The 17,594-nt window shown below is 53.9% G+C and overlaps 1 protein-coding gene across 4 annotated transcripts in view; it reads right to left on the reverse strand.

Moving 5' to 3' along the window:
* Positions 1-12,084, reverse strand: part of 2900026A02Rik (RIKEN cDNA 2900026A02 gene) — a 134,970-nt gene extending 122,886 nt beyond the window's left edge. Inside the window, exon 1 of one of the 4 annotated variants that reach the window (XM_017320881.2) lies at positions 12,003-12,084. The gene's annotated coding sequence lies outside the window, so the exon portion shown is untranslated. Of the gene's footprint in view, positions 1-10,196; positions 10,730-11,199; positions 11,915-12,002 lie in introns of those variants that run through there. The other 3 variants (NM_001375886.1, XM_030254503.1, XM_006534936.3) reach the window with 3 other exon arrangements.
* Between the last annotated feature and the right edge of the window lie 5,510 nt (positions 12,085-17,594).

Genomic DNA, 17,594 nt, shown 5'->3' on the forward strand with positions numbered 1-17,594 from the left:
TTTTCTGAGAGACAGTGAAGGGCTCGGGCTCGGCAGTGGGAATGCACCCAAATGCAAGCTTCCCCACCCAGGACCCTCCCTTTCCTTAGTCAGGGTCGGCCCTCCTCCCACTCTCTCCAGTGCCAGATGCTTCCCTTAGAGCCCTGACTAGCCCTGAATTCCTGAGGCTCAGAATCCAGAATGTTAAGCACTCCGGTTCCCTGGTCAGAGCAAGCTCCATAGGAGGACAGGCCACCTGCGAGCCTGTAGTTACGGGTCACTCTGCAAGACCTTGTTAAATAAGAACCGTCTAGGTAGTGATGTCTCCTGCGCTTCGGGAGGAAGAACTGGCAGGGGGTTGGGCAACGTGGAAGGGTCAGAGGTCAGGGGGCGGGGTCCAGGTCTACAGTCCTAACCCTAACCTTGAAGCCTCCTGGGAAAGGGGACATGGGACCTAGGCTCAGACCTACATGTGAAGGAGGAGCCTGCCAAGGGAGGGGCTTCCCAGGCAGCGGATCCAGGAAGCAGGGCCCATGGATGTGAGGGTCGCCCGACCAGGCAGAGTCCATGCAGAAAGTGAGAGGAGACCTCAGTAGGGCCCGTGATGCCCCTGGGTCTTCAGGACCGCGACTCTGCACTGTGCTTCCCAGAGGAAAGTAAATAAGGGGCTGGTGTTTCCCAAAACCTCAGCATCCAGACTGTGAGCGCCAGGGCTCCGGCCTTGCCCTATCCAGACCTCCCCTCCGGGATAGGTCCAGGTTCCTGTGAGAACAGCTGCCGAGAGCCCGGGACCCAGTGTGTGTGTCCCAAGAGGACATGCTGGTAAGTGGCAGAATGCTACACAGAGAGACTTGGCTCCCATAAGAGCCACCGGTGACACCTCTTAGGGCATCTGAAGTCAATCGCTGCCCAACATCCGTTGAGCAGGCAGGCCTCCGTCAGTCCGGCAGTGCCAGCGAGGCCTTGACATTGGTAGGCTGCGAATTTAAAGACAGGACGTGATTCATTCACACAGGCCTTTCTCAAGGAGGAAGGAAATGGCTCCCCCTCAGCTCCAAAAACCCAATTTAACTTCTTTTCTCCACGCAACATGGTAGCCAGTAACACAGGGGCACGGACGTGGGCACAGAGAAACACCCCCTCCACCCCCACCCCCACCCCTGCCTCCTGGGAGTCACTGCTCAGCTTTCTCCAGAAGGACCTCCTGCTACCCTGAGCGCACATCAAGGAAACCTTAAGGAAGTGGGGGGTGAGGGGAGCTGTGGGATATGCAGCAGGCGGAGAGGATGCTGGCTGGCCCTTCCCAATCTCCATTCTTTCTCCTTCCTTGATAGACAGGGACAAGAGTTTAAAGTAACTCAGGAAGCCAGGCCTCTCACCACCCTGGAAATTTCAGACCCTGTGATGCAGGGACAAGCGGGCACACCCATACCTGGGAGAGGAGCCTTGGCTGTGTTAGGTCCTGGGGGGCAAACACAACGCCCACGCACACTCAGGGCTGGGGAAGAGGATCACAGGGGCCGGGCAGTCAGAGCCTCCTGGCCTGGGCTTTAGTTCTGGGACCAAGACTTCCATCTGAATTCTTTGGGAGACTCGAGGGTAGGTGGCAGGTGGCCAGGCTCCCTCATGCTCCTCTATGCAAGGGGGCAAACCACACTGATGGTGGAAACTGTGTCCCTGGCCTCTTAGCAGCCAGGACTCCCTGTCTGAGGCCTTTCCCCATGACCCAGCTGTGTTTGAGGTGACCTTCATCTTCAGGCCTGTGGCACACACAGAACTGGCCACAACCTTTAATTCTCATCCCAGCTGTGTGAGCCTGGGAATAGAGCTCACTCTCTCCAGGCCACCATCTTCTAGGGTGGCAGCAGGGCTGCTGAGCCTTCTATCAAGGGGGTAAGAATAGAAACACAGGAGGCAGGTCTGGGGTGCGGCTCAGTGTAGAGAACCAGCCTGCCGTGCATGATGCCCTCAGTCCTTATCCCAGCACTGAGAACACGGGCTTCAGTAGCTCAATCAGGAGGACAGGGTCAGCCTCAGCTATGTAATAAGTTTAAGGCCTAGCCTGGGCTACATGAGACCCTGTTTCCAAAGTACAAAGACCCATGTGAAACGAGTGAGCAAGTGTATTTGGGATTGGAGCTTAAGTGTCTCTGTGTGTATGAATGCATGTGTGTGCCTGTGTGTGTCTCTGTGTGTGCATGCACGTGTATCCATATGTGACTGTGTGTTCATATGTGTATGTGTCTCTGTGTGTGCATGTGTCTGCCTGTCTGTGTGTCTGTGCATGTGTCTGTGTGTCTGAGAGTGTCTGTGTGTGCATGCATGTGTATGTGTGTCTATATGTGACTGTGTGTTCATATGTGTATGTCTCTCTGTGTGTGCATGTGTCTGTCTGTCTATGTGTCTGTGCATGTGTCTGTGTGTGTGTCTCTGTGTGTAGGTATGTGCATATTTGTCTGTGTATGCATGCATGTGTGAGTATGTCTATGAGTGTGTGTCTGTGTCTGTGTGTGTACACATGGATGTGTGTGTCTGTGAATGTATATATCTGTGTGTGTAAGTGCATGTCTGTCTGTGTGTGTATGCATGCATGTGTGTGCAAGTGTGTACATCTGTGTGTATGTGTCTGTCTACTTTCACGTTGCTTGCTGGGTTTGCTTATTTCTGTCTGTTTTTCACTTTCATTTTTGAGACAGGGTCTCTCCCTGGGACCTGGAGCTCACCAACTAGTTGAGCACTCCACATACATGCACTCATGCACACTTAAGCCTCCAATCCCAGCATGTGGCTCCTCCTTCTTAAACGGTAAGCACCCTACTGAACTGTCACCCCAGCCCCAAACAGCTCTTAATGAGGTCAGGTGGCCAGTACCAATGGTGACCGCTGTCCTTACCAGAAAGAGATGCACAGCTACGAACCACGAAAGCCTAGCTCTCGGGTGCACCTTCTCCTCCCTCAAGTCCTGCCCCCTCCCTCCATTCCATAAACACCATCTCCGTTGTGTGCTCCCTGCAACAACCAGCAGAGCTGACCCCTGCAGGTGCCCAGTGAGTACTTGAAAGAAGCTCAGAGAGGTCAAGGGCCCCACACAAGGTCACACAGGAGACAGAGCACTGAGTAGAATCAGTCATTAGACTAGTGACCCACGGCGAGGACATACAAGCTCCCTCTCTTGCCTGTCTTCCAGTGGCCTGACCTGTGCCCGAGGTTCAGTGCCCAACCTTGGCAGGGATGTCTGCCAGCTGAAGGGTCCTACCAATAAAGCTTCCTGCAGCCTTCTGAGGTTCTGCTGTGGGCAGGGGATGCCCTGGAGGTGTATCACCAACCCCCACAGGACATGTGCCAGCCACCAGCCACAGGGACTCAGGGCCCCCTCCCTTCCAGGGCTCCTCTCTCCCTCCTCCTCTTTCCCTCCTCCACCCCTTCATAACCCCATGTGTGTGAAGGTGGGGAGCACCCGACCCGAGCTGACCACCAGAACAGAGAGTACCAGGCCTCCTCAGGCGTGAAGCTTACAGTAACAGCAATGCTCAGGGACTGGCCGGTGCTGTTTACTTTCCTGTGTTTGTGTTATCAAAGTCACCTTCTACTTGGATGCCATGGCTGGCTGTTTTCACTGCGGGGCCGTGACTCTGAGACTAGCTCAAGTAAAGCCCAGTGGGGTGACCTGAGTGTGTGTGTGTGTGTGTGTGTGTATGTGTGTATGTATGTGTGTGTCTGTCTGTCTGTATGTATATGTGTGTATGAGTCTGTGTATGTATGTATATGTGTGTGTATATGTCTGTGTATGTGTGTATATGTGTATGTGTGTGTATGTATGTGTGTCAGTGTGTTATGTATGTATATGTCTGTGTGTGTATGTATATGTGTATGTGTGTGTGTCTGTGTATGTGTGTTTATGTATGTATGTCTGTGTGTGCATGTTCGTATGTGTCTGTGTGTGTCTGTGTATGTATGTATATGTGTATGTATGTGTCTGTGTGTATATGAGTATGTACGTGTATCTGTGGGTATGTGTGTTTATGTATGTGTATGTTTGCGTATGTGTGTATGCATATGTTTGTATGGGTGTGTATGTGTGTGTGTGTATCTATGTGTATGTGTATCTATGTGTGTGTGTCTTTGTGTATATGTTTGTGTATGTCTCTTGTGTGTGTGTGTGTGTGTGTGTGTGTGTGTGTGTCAGAGCCAAGAAGCCCTCGAACCTCCTCAGCCCTCTCTGCTGACTGGATACTTGGAGGTGGCTCTTGGTGCCTCAGGAACTAAAGGAGTTTCCTTCCTTAGTAGATGTTCAGGCTCAGGTAGTCATGTCAGAACCTGTCTGTTTGCCTGCCTGTCTGTCGGTCTGTCTGATCACAGGCTAGGAAACACAAGCCTGAGCTTGAGATCTGAACTTCAGATCTCAAGGGCACAGAAATCCCCCTCCCATGTCGAGAGGCCCCAACCCAGCTTTTCAAGTCCCTGAAGGTCAGCCAGGGACTTGCTAAGGTCCAGCCAGGCAATGGGCCTCTTAGATGCAAGAACACTCCAGCAGGACAAGCCGGCAGATGAGGTGCAAGGGCCAACAGCATGACCCCTAAACCTTACTAGCAAAGGCAGCAGTGGCCACGGTGGCTGCCAGTGGGCATCTTCCATGAAGACCTGAGATGGGATCCCAGCGGCCACAGAAAAGCCAGCGTGATGGTGTGTGACTATCACTCTATCCTGGGAGGTGGGACAGCAACCCTGGAGCTCTGTGGCTGGCCAACCAGGTTCAGTGAGAGACAGTGATGCGGAGCGGGGAAACACCCAATGTCGACCTCTGACCTCCACATGCCCATTCCTGGGTCAGCACGGTCCTGTGCACACACATACATATACCACACAACAGGCGCACAAAATATATAAGTGAACAACGAATTAATAAATAATGCTGAGCCACCTACAGCCAGAGTTGGCAACTGACACCAATGATGAGGGTGACCCAGATTTATTGGAGGAAAGTTAGCAAGAGGAACAGGCACTGAGCAGGGCCTGCTGAGTCAGCACCAGAGCTGGGACAGATGGATGGACGGACAGACAGACGGACAGGCTGGGGGAGGGGGAGGGAAGGAAGGGACCAACCGGCCCACATGCAAGGCAGTGCAAGAGAGGCTGAGACCCCCATCTCAGCCCCGTGTCGCACAGAGGGGACTAAGGACAGACTGACCCATCACAATGCCCCCATCCAAGGTCACACAAAAACGTAGCACCATGTCATTCCCCTGCAGATACCCTGGCCCCCAACTCACCTCTGAGAACCCGGCTCCATCATCCACCCTGCCCCGTGGCTCCCTGCCACCCTCTCCTCTCTCTGCCCTTCCAGTTCTCCATGGCACGAGAACGGCCAGCCCAGCCAGTCCTCCGGAAGCTGCTTCTGCAGGCAGCCAGGGGAGGAGGTAGACGGTTCTCGGGAGCTCATCTTACATGGGCCACCTCCTGACGGTCCAGCGGTTAGAACTTGGATGCTGGCCAGGCCTCAGCAGGGACAGGAAGCATCCTCAGAGATGGTGATCAGCCGGGCTCATGAAGGAGCCCAGTGTGCAGGCCAGGAAGGGGTGAAGTCCCAGTCTGCACTGCTCCCACACCATGCGCTAAGGACAATGCCTATGGGGCTATAACATTGGACATCTGCTGTGGTCCCCACCCTACGCTACCCACTCCATCTGCCAGTTACAGTTCACAGAATTCTAGGAGTCGGTCTACTCACAATAAGGAAAAGTATGCAGCCATGTAAAATGACAAGCTGTAAGGATGGTGGGAATAGGGTGCTCAGCTGTTAAGAGCACTGGCTGCTCTTCAGAGGACCGGGGGTTTGATTCCCAGCACCCACGTGACAGCTCACAACTTCTATAACTCCACTTCGGGGGACTGCGACATAACATACATAAAACATACACAGCAAACATAACATAAAAGTAAAAATAATAACCCAATTAAAAAGAACAGAGGTATTAACCAACGGGATTCTCGGGACTTTGCTTTACAGAAGGGAAACTGAGGCAGGAGGGAGGGATGTGATATGCCCAGGGACGCACAGCTGAGAGTTTCCAGAGATCAAAGTCCCTGTTCTATGGCATTCATGGTCATCTCTCAGTTAAACGCATGCTATCAGCATGGACTCTTTAGAGCATATGGTTACAGGCCTTCCCTCCTTTCTCACAGTCCCTTGTCGAACAGAGGAGTCTGAGGGTGGAACACTGCTCGCCCAGGTAAGGGACGGCTGCATTCTAAGGCAGAAGCACATAGAGACAACTGCACAGAACACAGAAGACCGGCCACACGTTGGTGCACTAGACAGCACCCTCATGGCACCTTCAGGCTGAGGGACATGTAACCTCACCATGAAGGAGCCCCTGGCACACAGTAGGTGCTTTACCGCACACAGTAGGAGCTTCGCCCATCACCACCTGCCTCAACAGAGCTGCAGCGGTACCCGTCTTCACAAGCCCTAACGTGCACACCTGTGACCCCAGGCTGTGTGGCTCTGAGTCGGGTGGGGTCTGTCCCTAGAAAAGCACCTCCCAGGGGTGACTCAGGCCTCAGGCTGAGAACTGGGCAGCACACCCAGCAGCCTGGCGGATGGGCTGAACCCCACCAAAGCTGGGAAAGATGGCTCACACCTACCGGCTGGGTCAGCCAGCATTCTGGGCATTCCGAAAATTCTTCTGGCTTTGGGCCGCCTCCCTTCCTTTCTCCCTCCCTCCCTTCCACCCACTTTTGAGTGAACTGAAGGAAAGTGGAACATATGGGCTGTGGGGGAGCCTGTGGTTCATGGGCATCTACACGCACTCTTAAGTTAAATCTGAGAGTATCCAAGCCATCTCCCCTCTCCAGGAGGGACAGTATCACCTATCGCTGGCACATCCTAACCACATCCTAATGGCACAGAGGAAACAGTCTGGCCTCAAGGCTTAATGGGAGGCAGGACCAAGACTGGACCCTAGACACTGCCCTGGAAATAGCTCTCTGTCTCCCACGTCTCTCTCCTCCTTCATGGTAGGATGGGTCTAGCCTGGGGCCTGGGTACACAGCAGGTGCTCAATAAGTAACAGATATGAAAAGGGCTCACTCTCCCTAGAGAAGGCGGAACTCTGGCTGGACGTGGGACCTCCCAGGACTGAGGAGTCCTGGTGCCTCAGCTGACGCAGACAGGCATCTCTCCTGAAGTTCCGCACCTCGAGTCAGCTTGCCCATGAAAAGGTTAATGATGCAGAGCAACCATCTGAGTCACTCGGAGGGTGACAAGAAGACGCAGAACCCAACACCTCCCAAGCTAGAGACTTGGCACACAGCACATCCTGGGCGAACGGTGGCTCCCCCAGGCCCTGCCTTTTAAAGGGCTGGATCCTTTCTGGAGATGTAGCAGAAGACTCACTTGGCTCTGTCTGCTTGCACCAGAGAGAGGAGATGCTCACCACGGCATAGCGCAGAGAGGCCCACGCTGGGAACTTTCTAATACACTTTAATCCTCACTGGCCCCAGCCTTGGCCCTTCCGGCTGCCAAGCTAGGTCCCTGACACACAACCAGCTGAAGTGAAAGATGAACTTGGGCGGGGTACCAAGCCAAAGGTCCCTGGGAGTTCCCTCCCCAGCCCGCCCAGTGCCCTAGACAGTCTCAGAGGGCAAAGCCTACAAGCCTGGGCATCATGTCCCAACAGGCCAGGCTGTGTGTTTCACAGGGTGACCCTTGGTAGCCAGCCAGAGCCACTGGCCTCTCTCGCTGGGATGCCCTGCACACTCACTCCTTGGATGGGCAGTTCAAACCCTGGGAAAGGCCTGTAGCCACAGGAGGAGCAAAGCAAACAAAGTGCCACAGAATGGGTAGTGTGAAGCTGCCACCCTGACTTGGGGGAAGTATTCCAGCTTCTCCAGGAGGCAGAGCCACGCAAGACAAGCCTGGTCCCTCCGCCTGCCACCTCTGGCAGGGCCTCTGGGAATCTGGCGACCCTCCTGCCTGGGTAACAAAAGCAACACAAGCTGCTGCACCAAATTCACCATGTAGCCCAGGCTGGCCTCAAACTCGTTGACAGTCCCTCTACATCTCCCTCTTGTGTGCTGGGATTACAGGAGTGAGCCACCACACCGCCGCCCCCCCCTCCCCTGGCCAATCCGTGTTAATGATTAATTATTTTATGGCTGCTGCTGTCCTTATTTCTGCTAGCGGTGCAAACAAGGGAGATTTAAAGTTATAGTTTGCGCACATTAAAGAAACAGACTCCAAGCGGAGCACAGTGCGTTCTGTGTAAAATGGGCCTTGTGTCGTTATTACATAAGTCACAAGGTCCTAGAACACCACAAGGGATGTCTACGGTTATCCGTCTTTAACATTTTTTGTTAGATTGATTGACTGACTGATTGGTTGATGGGGCAAGGGAGAGGGGACGGTGTGTGCCCCATCCCTGCTGCCCCACCCCTGCACACCTGCTGCCCCATCCCTGCACACCTGGTACCCCACCCCTGCACACCTGGTACCCCACCCCTGCACACCTGCTGCCCACCCCTGCTCACCTACTGCCCCACCCCTGCACACCTGCTGCCCACCCCTGCACACCTGCTGCCCCACCCCTGCACACCTGCTGCCCCATCCCTGCACACCTGGTACCCCACCCCTGCACACCTGCTGTCCACCCCTGCACACCTGCTGCCCCACCCCTGCACACCTAGTACCCCACCCCTGCACACCTGCTGTCTACCCCTGCACTCTTTGGTATCCCACCCCTGCACACCTGGTACCCCACACCTGCACACCTGCAGCCCCACCCCACCCCCTGAAGAGCACACCCCAATGCTGTCAGCCAACAGATCTGTCAGAGGACTGACTGGCCAAGCCACTCGCTGACCGGAGTGCAAAACATGCCTATGTTTAAAAATTGCTCATTTGGGAGATGTTTGTTACACAGAGTGATCACAGACAAAGCAAACCGACACAGGAGCCGCATGCCACAGAGACATTAACGCGTTCACTGCCAGATGTCTTCTGAGACACAAGCTCTGGCAGGGTGGCCTCAAACCCACAAGCTACCAAACTCCACACAACCTACCTGACCTTCCCTACTGTGGGGCTGCAGGCTCCATCCTGCTGTCAATGGGAAGACAAAGCCACCAGCTGCACCTCTTGATGCTAGTTTCTGTCCCGCCCCGCAGCCCCCAACCCCGGCTGTTCACTGAGCACCTTCTCTATCCAGTTAGGACCAACACACACCTGCCAAGTCCTTCTCTGTCCCCACAGCTACCCTCATGGATAAGTAATTTGCCTCATATACACAGAAAACGGGTTCAGAGTGGTTAACACACCCGATGGCAGTCACACAGCAGATAAAGCCAGGACTTAATGTTGGGCAGAGCAGATCTGAAAGCAGGCGTCAAGGTAGGCAGATGTGATTGGGGGCTCAGGAGGAGTTAGATTCTGTGCACGGGAAGCCTTGGGAGGACCAAAAGGGGATGGGAAGTGGGGCTCTCAGAACTGTCCGTCCAGCTGGTCATCTGGGGTCAGACACTTTCATTTCCTGGAGTATTTTAACAACGCGCACAGCTGACTCAGGTGTAAGCAGTCAGCGATCATACTTTGAAAACATATCCCTATCCTCGACGGAGACAGGGCTGTAAACATTTCAAAGGTCACCTAACCGCCCGATTACCAAGAAGGGCAGCGCTAACTCAGGCCCCAAAGTCAAGTCCTTAATTGCTTCCTGATAGTCGCTCCCACACAGCTGACTAGAGGATTTCTGGGGACAGGAGAGCCCCGAGTTCTCAGGCCCAGGGACGCTCCCAAGTAAGAGATTCCATGAGATATCCGTCTTGTGTTGAGCCCTCCACTCAGACAGCGATTCCCCTTCCCGGGCCAGCAGTCAGGGTGAGGGCAGTGGGCGGCCACACCTAGCCACATGGGGACACTCAGAGTTGGGAGGTGCATGGCTATGGACAGCCAGTTCTAAGGACAGAACTCAGTTCCTCCTCTCTCTCCCCCAAGCTCCCATTTCATGATCTGCTCATGGGTGGCAGTGGAGGAGTCTCCACAACCAACACTGCCTGAGAAGACTGTCAGGAAGAACAAAGAGGGGACAGACAGAAGGACTCAGCCTGGAGGGTCTGACATAACACAGTACATCAGTAGCTCTGGCCTTCCCTACACCCTCTTCCATGGGGCCTGGCTGACCTCTCCCCCTGCCTCCTCCGGGAAGCCCCCCTTGGTTTACCTTTGTTGCTTCTCAGCAATTTTGCCTCACTGTCTCCAAACATCCATCAAGTTCCCCCAAGAGGAGTGGCAGGGCTTAACCCACACTCCCGGAATCTGAAGCAGGCAGGGGCAGGAGTGTGTGCCTCCAGGCAGGGATCTGGTCCCCTCAGTCCCAAGCCTTCCGATGCAGGACAGGAGTGTAAAGGTCTTTTATTTGCTCAACACGCCCTGCACTCTGGGCAGGACCAGGAGTGAGGTCTTGCCTCTGCCCTACCTCCTACCCAGCCCTCAAGGCTCAGCCCAAGTGTCACCTTTGACCACACACACACACACACACACACTAGGTTGGGCAAGGTACCTGCTTGCTGGAACCATTCTGATGACACAGGCTATCATGACAATAACTCTTCTGGGCTCACGCCCTGAGCTCAATCAGATGCCCTCCATGACCCACCTTACGAACGCTCCTCCCCCGTGATGGAGGAGAGGACCATTTTACAGTTAAAGAACCTGAGTCTCAAAGAAGTACCACGGGATGGTGATATGACTCAGTGGATAAAGGGGCTTGCCAACAAGCCTGAGGACTTGGGTTCAATTCCTGACACCCTTCTCTGCCCCAGACCATGATCCTCCTCTTGCCCCAAGCCACGCCCCCTCCTCTGCTGTCCCATTCTCCGTCCAGATTGACCCAGGGTTCACTCCTCCGGGCTTGACTTTCAGCCTAGTGCTTGACACAGAACCATTTGTTAATGAATGAATGACTGATGAACGGACATACTCGTTTGGAGGCAGCTCATCCCGTGTGTTGGTTAGGTGATTCCTGGTGATGCTAGCAGGGGTCAGATGCCAGGGATGCACAACTGACCTCTGAACTCCCTTGCCCTCTGGTGACTCTGTGGGGGGGGGGGCGGGGCTGTATAGCTCAGAGTCTGGGGTGAGGGTGCTCCCCAACATCACAAATCAACAAAGACGTGGAGCAGGCTAGACGGCTAGAAAGTCATCCCTGAAGAACAGATTCTGACCTGCTCTGGGCTGGTCCAAGCTGACTCCGATGTACCCCTGCACACAGCTGCAGGCAAGGCTGGACCACGCGTCCAGACTCTGCACTTCTCGGGCCTAAGTGCGCCCCTGCCAAGCCCTCAAGTCTCCCCTGAACCCACCAAGGCACCGGTGTCTGCAGAGCCCAGCCCTGGCCGCACGCCTGCCCTGCGGGGTGGCAAAGAGAAAGTTGGCCGCTTGAAGCCTCCACCTAGAGTCCCGATTACTGATTAACCAGTCCCAGCGCTTCTCTGTGCGTGGCCTGGAGCCGCAACTCGCCCCAGTGGAAGAAAGTCCAAGTTACACATCTTTGTCACCGCGGACCAGGGCAGTGCGCGCGCCACCCCGGAGGGCGCGACCCCGGGGACAGGGCGCAGGCTCCAGCGCCAGCCGCAGGCCCTCGAGGGGACAGCTCTCTGCAACAGGCGCCGTCCCTCCGAAAGCAAAAGGCCACGGCTTCCCCGCCAGAGGAAGGGTCAGCCCTGGCCTGCACAGCGCGATCCCGAGACACGCGCGAGCCGCGGACGCGCGTGGAGGGAGCGGGGGGCCAGCCCTAGGCATCCTTCGCCGACATTCCCCGGCCGCAGATTCAACGGGATCCACCCCCCTCCCCCAGCAAGTCCGCAGCCGGACTCCGCACGCGGCTCCTCCCGCTCTCCGTTTCGCCCTCCCTCCGCTAACTTTGCCAACTTTACACGCGGCCCCGCGGGCAGGAGTGGGCGTCCCCGTGCGTCTCCGCGCGCCCCCGCGGCCCGCCCGCGCGCCCCCGCGCCCTCCGCGCACCTACCGCAGTGGCCCGCCGGCGCCGCACCTGCCCGCCCGCACCTGCCGCGGCGCGCGCAGCCTCGCCGCTGGGGGGCGGGGCTCGGGCGGGAAGCGCCCCGTCGCCGTGGCAACCGCACCCGGTGGCGCCTGCGCAGAGCGGCGAGGGGCGGAGCGCGGGAGCCCGGAGCCGCGAGACTATGTGGGGCGCGCCCCCTGCCGGGTGGAAGCGGCATTGCGCCACGGTGCCGGCCAAGGCACCTACTGTGTGCCCCGAGGTGGGGTGACAGAGCATTGCCCACCAAGGGCCCTGCTACTGCGCATTCCTGACCAGCTGTCTTGTTCGTTTTCATTAATCATATCGACCACTATGGTTTTGGTTTTTTTCTTTCTTTTTATATTCCTTTCTCTTAAAAACAAAACTATTTCTTTTATTGTTAGATATATGTGTATATGTGCACGTAAGTGCAGGTGCTGACAGAGGCCAGAAGAGGGCAACAAATTCCCAGAAACTGGAGTTGGAGGAAGTTGGACACCATGTTGGAAATTAACGCTAGCAGGAAGGATGGATGAGATAGGGGATTTACGGAGGAGAAACTGGGAAGGGGGATAACTTTGGAAATGTAAATAAATAAAATAACCAATAAGAAATAAAATACACCATTGCATACACCAGCAAGATTTTGCTGAAAGGACCCTGATATAGCTGTCTCTTGTGAGGCTAACACAGAAGTGGATGCTCACAATCAGCTATTGGATGAAACACAATGGAGTAGCTAGAGAAAGTACCCAAGGAGCTAAAGGGGTCTGTAACCCTATAGGAGGATCAACAATATGAACTAACCAGTACCCCCAGAGCTCGTGTCTTTAGCTGCATATGTAGCAGAAGATGGCCTAGTCAGCCATCATTGGGAAGAGAGGCCCCTTGGACTTGCAAACTTTATCTGCCTCAGTACAGGGGAACACCAGGGCCAAGAAGTGGGAGTGGGTGGGTAGGGGAGTGGGACAGGGAGGGTATGGGGGACTTTTGGGATAGCATTTGAAATGTAAAATAAGAAAATACCTAATTAAAAAAAAGAAACAAAATAAATAAATTCTAGGCTTACAAAAGTGATGCATTCCACCACTAACGAGCTCCTAATTAAAAAAAAGAAACAAAATAAATAAATTCTAGGCTTACAAAAGTGATGCATTCCACCACTAACGAGCTCCTCGTGCTCCAGTCCTCTTCCTCTCCCCAGAGGCTCCCTATGTTGTTGCTCAGGTTTGAGCTCCTGAACTCAACCCATTCTCTCCTCAAGTCCCTTCCTTTACCCCAGTAGCTGGAACATCTCTGGAACGCTACCCTGCCAGCCTATGCATCTTTGCTAAGTACCTTTTCTATGCTGGGCTCTGGGGACTCCGCTCTGAGGGAGCTGATGGATCCAGGTTCTCACGGGACTTCACCAGCATTAGGGAGAAACATCGCATGTGTAAATTGAATCATATTTATGACTCATGCTCCCCTGAGAAATGGGACATGGTTTATTCCTTTCTTTTGTTTTGTTTTGTTTGAGACAAGGTTTCTCTGTGTAGCCCTGGCTGTCCTGGAACTCACTCTGTAGACCAGGCTGGTCTCAAACTCAGAAATCCACCTGCCTCTGCCTCCCAAGTGCTGGGATTAAAGGCGTGCGCCACCACTGCCTGGCAGGTTTACTCTTTTATTGTAAACCAGCCCAACCTCAAGAAAAGAGACAGAAACCCAAGCAACAGTGTGGCTTCCAGAGAGCTGTCTGCCACTCTCCTGCCTCCTCTCTGCCTCCTCTCTGCTGCTGGTGGTGGTGGTGATGTGTGTGTGTGTGTGTGTGTGTGTGTGTGTGTGTGTGTGTGTGAACAGCTCATACAATCCTTTGAATTTTGACCCTTTGGAAGTAAGGGCTACTGCCTTGCATAATGCCCTGGATCCACCTGAGGCTTCTCTGGTCCACAGTGACAGAGCCCAGCAGTGTTATGGGTCATCTGGATGTCATAGACACAGTTATCAAGTGGAGCTACCCCAGAGAATGTCAAATATGACTCTACTATTCCCGGGGAACAGGGGAGGCTGGGGGGTGAGTCTTTGAGGGAGTTCAAATGGTCAGTCTGCAAGATGAAGTTCCTCAAAGTCCACCTAAGAGCAGGGCTTTTATACAGAGTTTGTAAGTTAGTATAAAAAAATGTCTGGTGTGCTGAATATGACGTCTCACACCTATAATCCCAGCTCTCAGGAGGCAGAGGTGGGCAAATCTCTCAATTCGAGTCCAGCCTGGTCTACAGAGCTAGTTCCAAGACAGCCAGAGCTACACAGAGAAACTGTGTCTTGAAAAACCAAAACCTATAAGAACATATTAAATAAAGTTAAGTTTAAAAATAGTTTATGTCCACTCCTGTCTAGAAATACTTCAGAAAGGTATTTGGGCGCCCACCTGATTCATAGTGCCTCTACCTCAGGGCTGGGACCTAGTAGATGCCCAATGAATAGATGTGTATGAATAGCCAATCTGTGATGCCCCACTATGTGCCCCATCTCTTCCAGAAACTCTGAGAATCTTCCCGTATCTCTTATGCAAATCACTTCTTACAAAATGCTACTGCACAGCCAGATGTTTGTTATTCTCGGCTCCCCAGACAAGGGTGTGTCCCCACCACACTCACTGCCAGTCTGTCTCTGAATATAAACTCCAAAGGGAACAAAGCAGTGTCTTTTCCAACACACCCAGAGACCCCAGACCTAGATATGTCCCCTGTGACTACCCCGCCCCATTCCTCTGTCAACTCAAGCCGAGCTGAGGAAACACTGAAGCAAACCAAACTACAACTCCCAGAAGCACCTGGGTCCTCGTGGGGCAGGGGAGGGGAGACTTCCTGGGAGACAGGTTGGACTCCTCCACATTCTCTTGTGCTTGCCAGGTGAGAGGCTGCCAGCCACACAAGCCCAGGGATTACACCCTGAGCAGGGAGTGTCAGGTTCCACATTCTACCTGGAGCCAGAACCCCAGGCTTGTTCATTCTGGTACACAGAGGACAGTACACCCCAGGGACTGTCCTAGAATCTTTTATCAGCCACCATCAGCCTCCTCCGGGAAGTCTGTAGAGATAGTTCTGACTAACAGCATTTGCAATAACAATGGAGATTCCACGGTGGCTTGGCCCAACCTCAGTGCAGGGGATCCTGAGCGCCCGGGTGGTCAGGGGGGGCTGCGCACAGTGTGCTTCATGTGTCCTGGGGGGTGATGCTGTTTTATCTGCCCTACCGACTGGGTAGCCCTGGAAACCACAGCTACCTAGCAGGGCCCTGTTTCAGCTGTTCTTGGCTTTTGCTTTATTTCACGGCCAGGGTTTTAATACAGCTAGTCTGAAACTTGTGTCAATCCTCCTGCCTCAGCCTCCCAAGTGCTAGGATTACAGTCCTTTGTCACAAATGCCCAGTCTTTAGGTGCGGAGGATCAGACCCAGCTCTTCCTGCTGACCAGGCAAGCACTCTACCAACTCAGTCACATCCATAGCCCTTCCTGGTTTTTGACGGTAAGAACCAATCTGCTCTTTGAAATGCTTCCTCTTCCCTCCAAACCTCTGCTGCTGCTGTAGTGCATTGCACTACTGGGAGGACCTTACCCTCAGCTGATCTATGTATAGCTCAATGACCATGTAACGATTCAAATACTGAAACAGAGCTGACCCTCAAGAAGGAACCGCGCTTAGAGCCAGCATCATCACAGGACACAATTCAGGGCTCTTGGTCACCAAGGATAGGCCCCGTTGTGGTTCGAGTGTGAACCATTCCCCCACAGGCACAGACATTAGAATACCAGTATCTCTATCTGGTGACACTGTCTGGGAAGGTTGAGGAAAATTTAGGAGAGCAGTTCTCAACCTGCGGGTCACGACCCCTGAGGTGGGTCATTTAGGAGCATGTGGCATATCAGACTTTTGCATTATGATTCGTAACAGTAGCAAAGTTTTACAGCTATGAAAGTAGCAATGAACTAATTTTATGGCCGGGGTGGGGTGGGGGGGTCAGCACAGCATGAGGAACTGTGTTAAAGGGTCGCAGAGTTAGGAAAGTTGAGAATCGCTGCTCTAGGAAGGAGAGGAGAGGAAGTGAGTCACTGGGGGAAAGGAAGGCCTTGGGGTTTCATGGCCTGGCTCTACTTCCTGTCCACTCTTTGCTTCCCCAGCCGGACTCCGACTCCTTGGCCACCACACTCCCCCCACCCCCCGCCCCGCCGTGATGGGTTGTGTCCCTAGGAAAGTGTGAAGCCAGAACAAGCCTTTCTCCACTAAGTTGCTTTGTCTTGCTATTTATTACAGACCCTCCCTCTCAGAATCATCCTTGGACTCCGCCTCCCGTTTCCATGGTAACACACTGATTTCGTAGAAAAGGGAGAGTGTCCCGGGGCCTCTCCTCAAGATTTGATTTTCCTGAGGCCCAGGGGAAGATGGATTTTTTTTTTCTTCTTTAATTAATTGAAATTTATTCTTTTAGGGGTTTTGGGCAAAAGGACAGGGACCTGAATCATACCTCCAAGCCGGGAAGAGACGCAATCTAAATTATGGTTCTGAGACAGCAGGGACACCATTATCCTCTCGCGATGTCTCACTTGCTCTGCCAATCACCTGAGTAGGAAAACAGAACCCGAAGACGCGTTGGATGATGGCGCGCAGGGGGCGGGGAGGGGGGTTGAGGCGGAGAGTAGGGGTCTGTGGCTCACTGGACAGCGGTTACCAGCCCTGGGTTCGATCCCATCTGGGATGCTGCAGGGCTGCATGGTAGGGTGGAGGCAGTGGGTTATCCGCGGCGTCAAAGAGAAGTCAAGGTATGCCTGGGCTAAGTGAGACGGTGCTCAGAATACAATTAAGCGAAGATGGGAAAAATAACTGTGCCTTTAATGAGATGCACGCTCATATAACCCAAACTGCACCCAGGCATGCTGCGGCTCAGATCCTCCTGGATGAGCCTGCCCGCTGTCTGGATTCCTACCTGGAAGCCTGCTCCTGGAGGTAAATGGATGCTCCAGGCATCCCCAGCTCCTGTTCCTGCTTTCCTGACCTGTAACTGACCAGCTCTGACTCTCCACCCCCCTCCTACAGGCAGCTACTCCCTCCAGCCCACCTGACCTGCTTTCTCTCAAACTCCTCTAAAGAGTTTCCTTCTAAATTTACCGGGCGACAGATAATCCACAAAGGAGACCCCGAGTTCCCCAGTAGAGATGATACTAGTGAAACTAGCGGGGTACCAATCCAGGGGATTCTGCTTCGAGGGCCACAACCCTTCAAGAGGTGATGTCTCTCCAGCCCTCACCCGCAGAGGAGGGAGCTGGAACTCATTCACATAGCAGGAAGCTCGGTCTGGCAAACAGAGCCCCAGGCAAACTTGGGCGTGTTCGGGCGTCTTTGGGAAGGTGATCCCAGTCCAACAGGAGCGAGGGAAGACAGACTTGGAGAAAGGGAAGGGAAGGGAACAATTACAGGAAATGCTCGGTGAAGCTGGCCAAGCCTCAGCTAGAAGCCATGGGAATTAGCCCACGGAAAGAAGGTGGAGTGAGCGCGCCCTCTGCTGGCGCATCCTGCAGCACTGGCTTCCTATGAAGCCAGTGAG

This window comes from Mus musculus, chromosome 5, assembly GCF_000001635.26.
Source record: "Mus musculus strain C57BL/6J chromosome 5, GRCm38.p6 C57BL/6J".
Classification (NCBI taxonomy): Eukaryota; Metazoa; Chordata; class Mammalia; order Rodentia; family Muridae; genus Mus; species Mus musculus.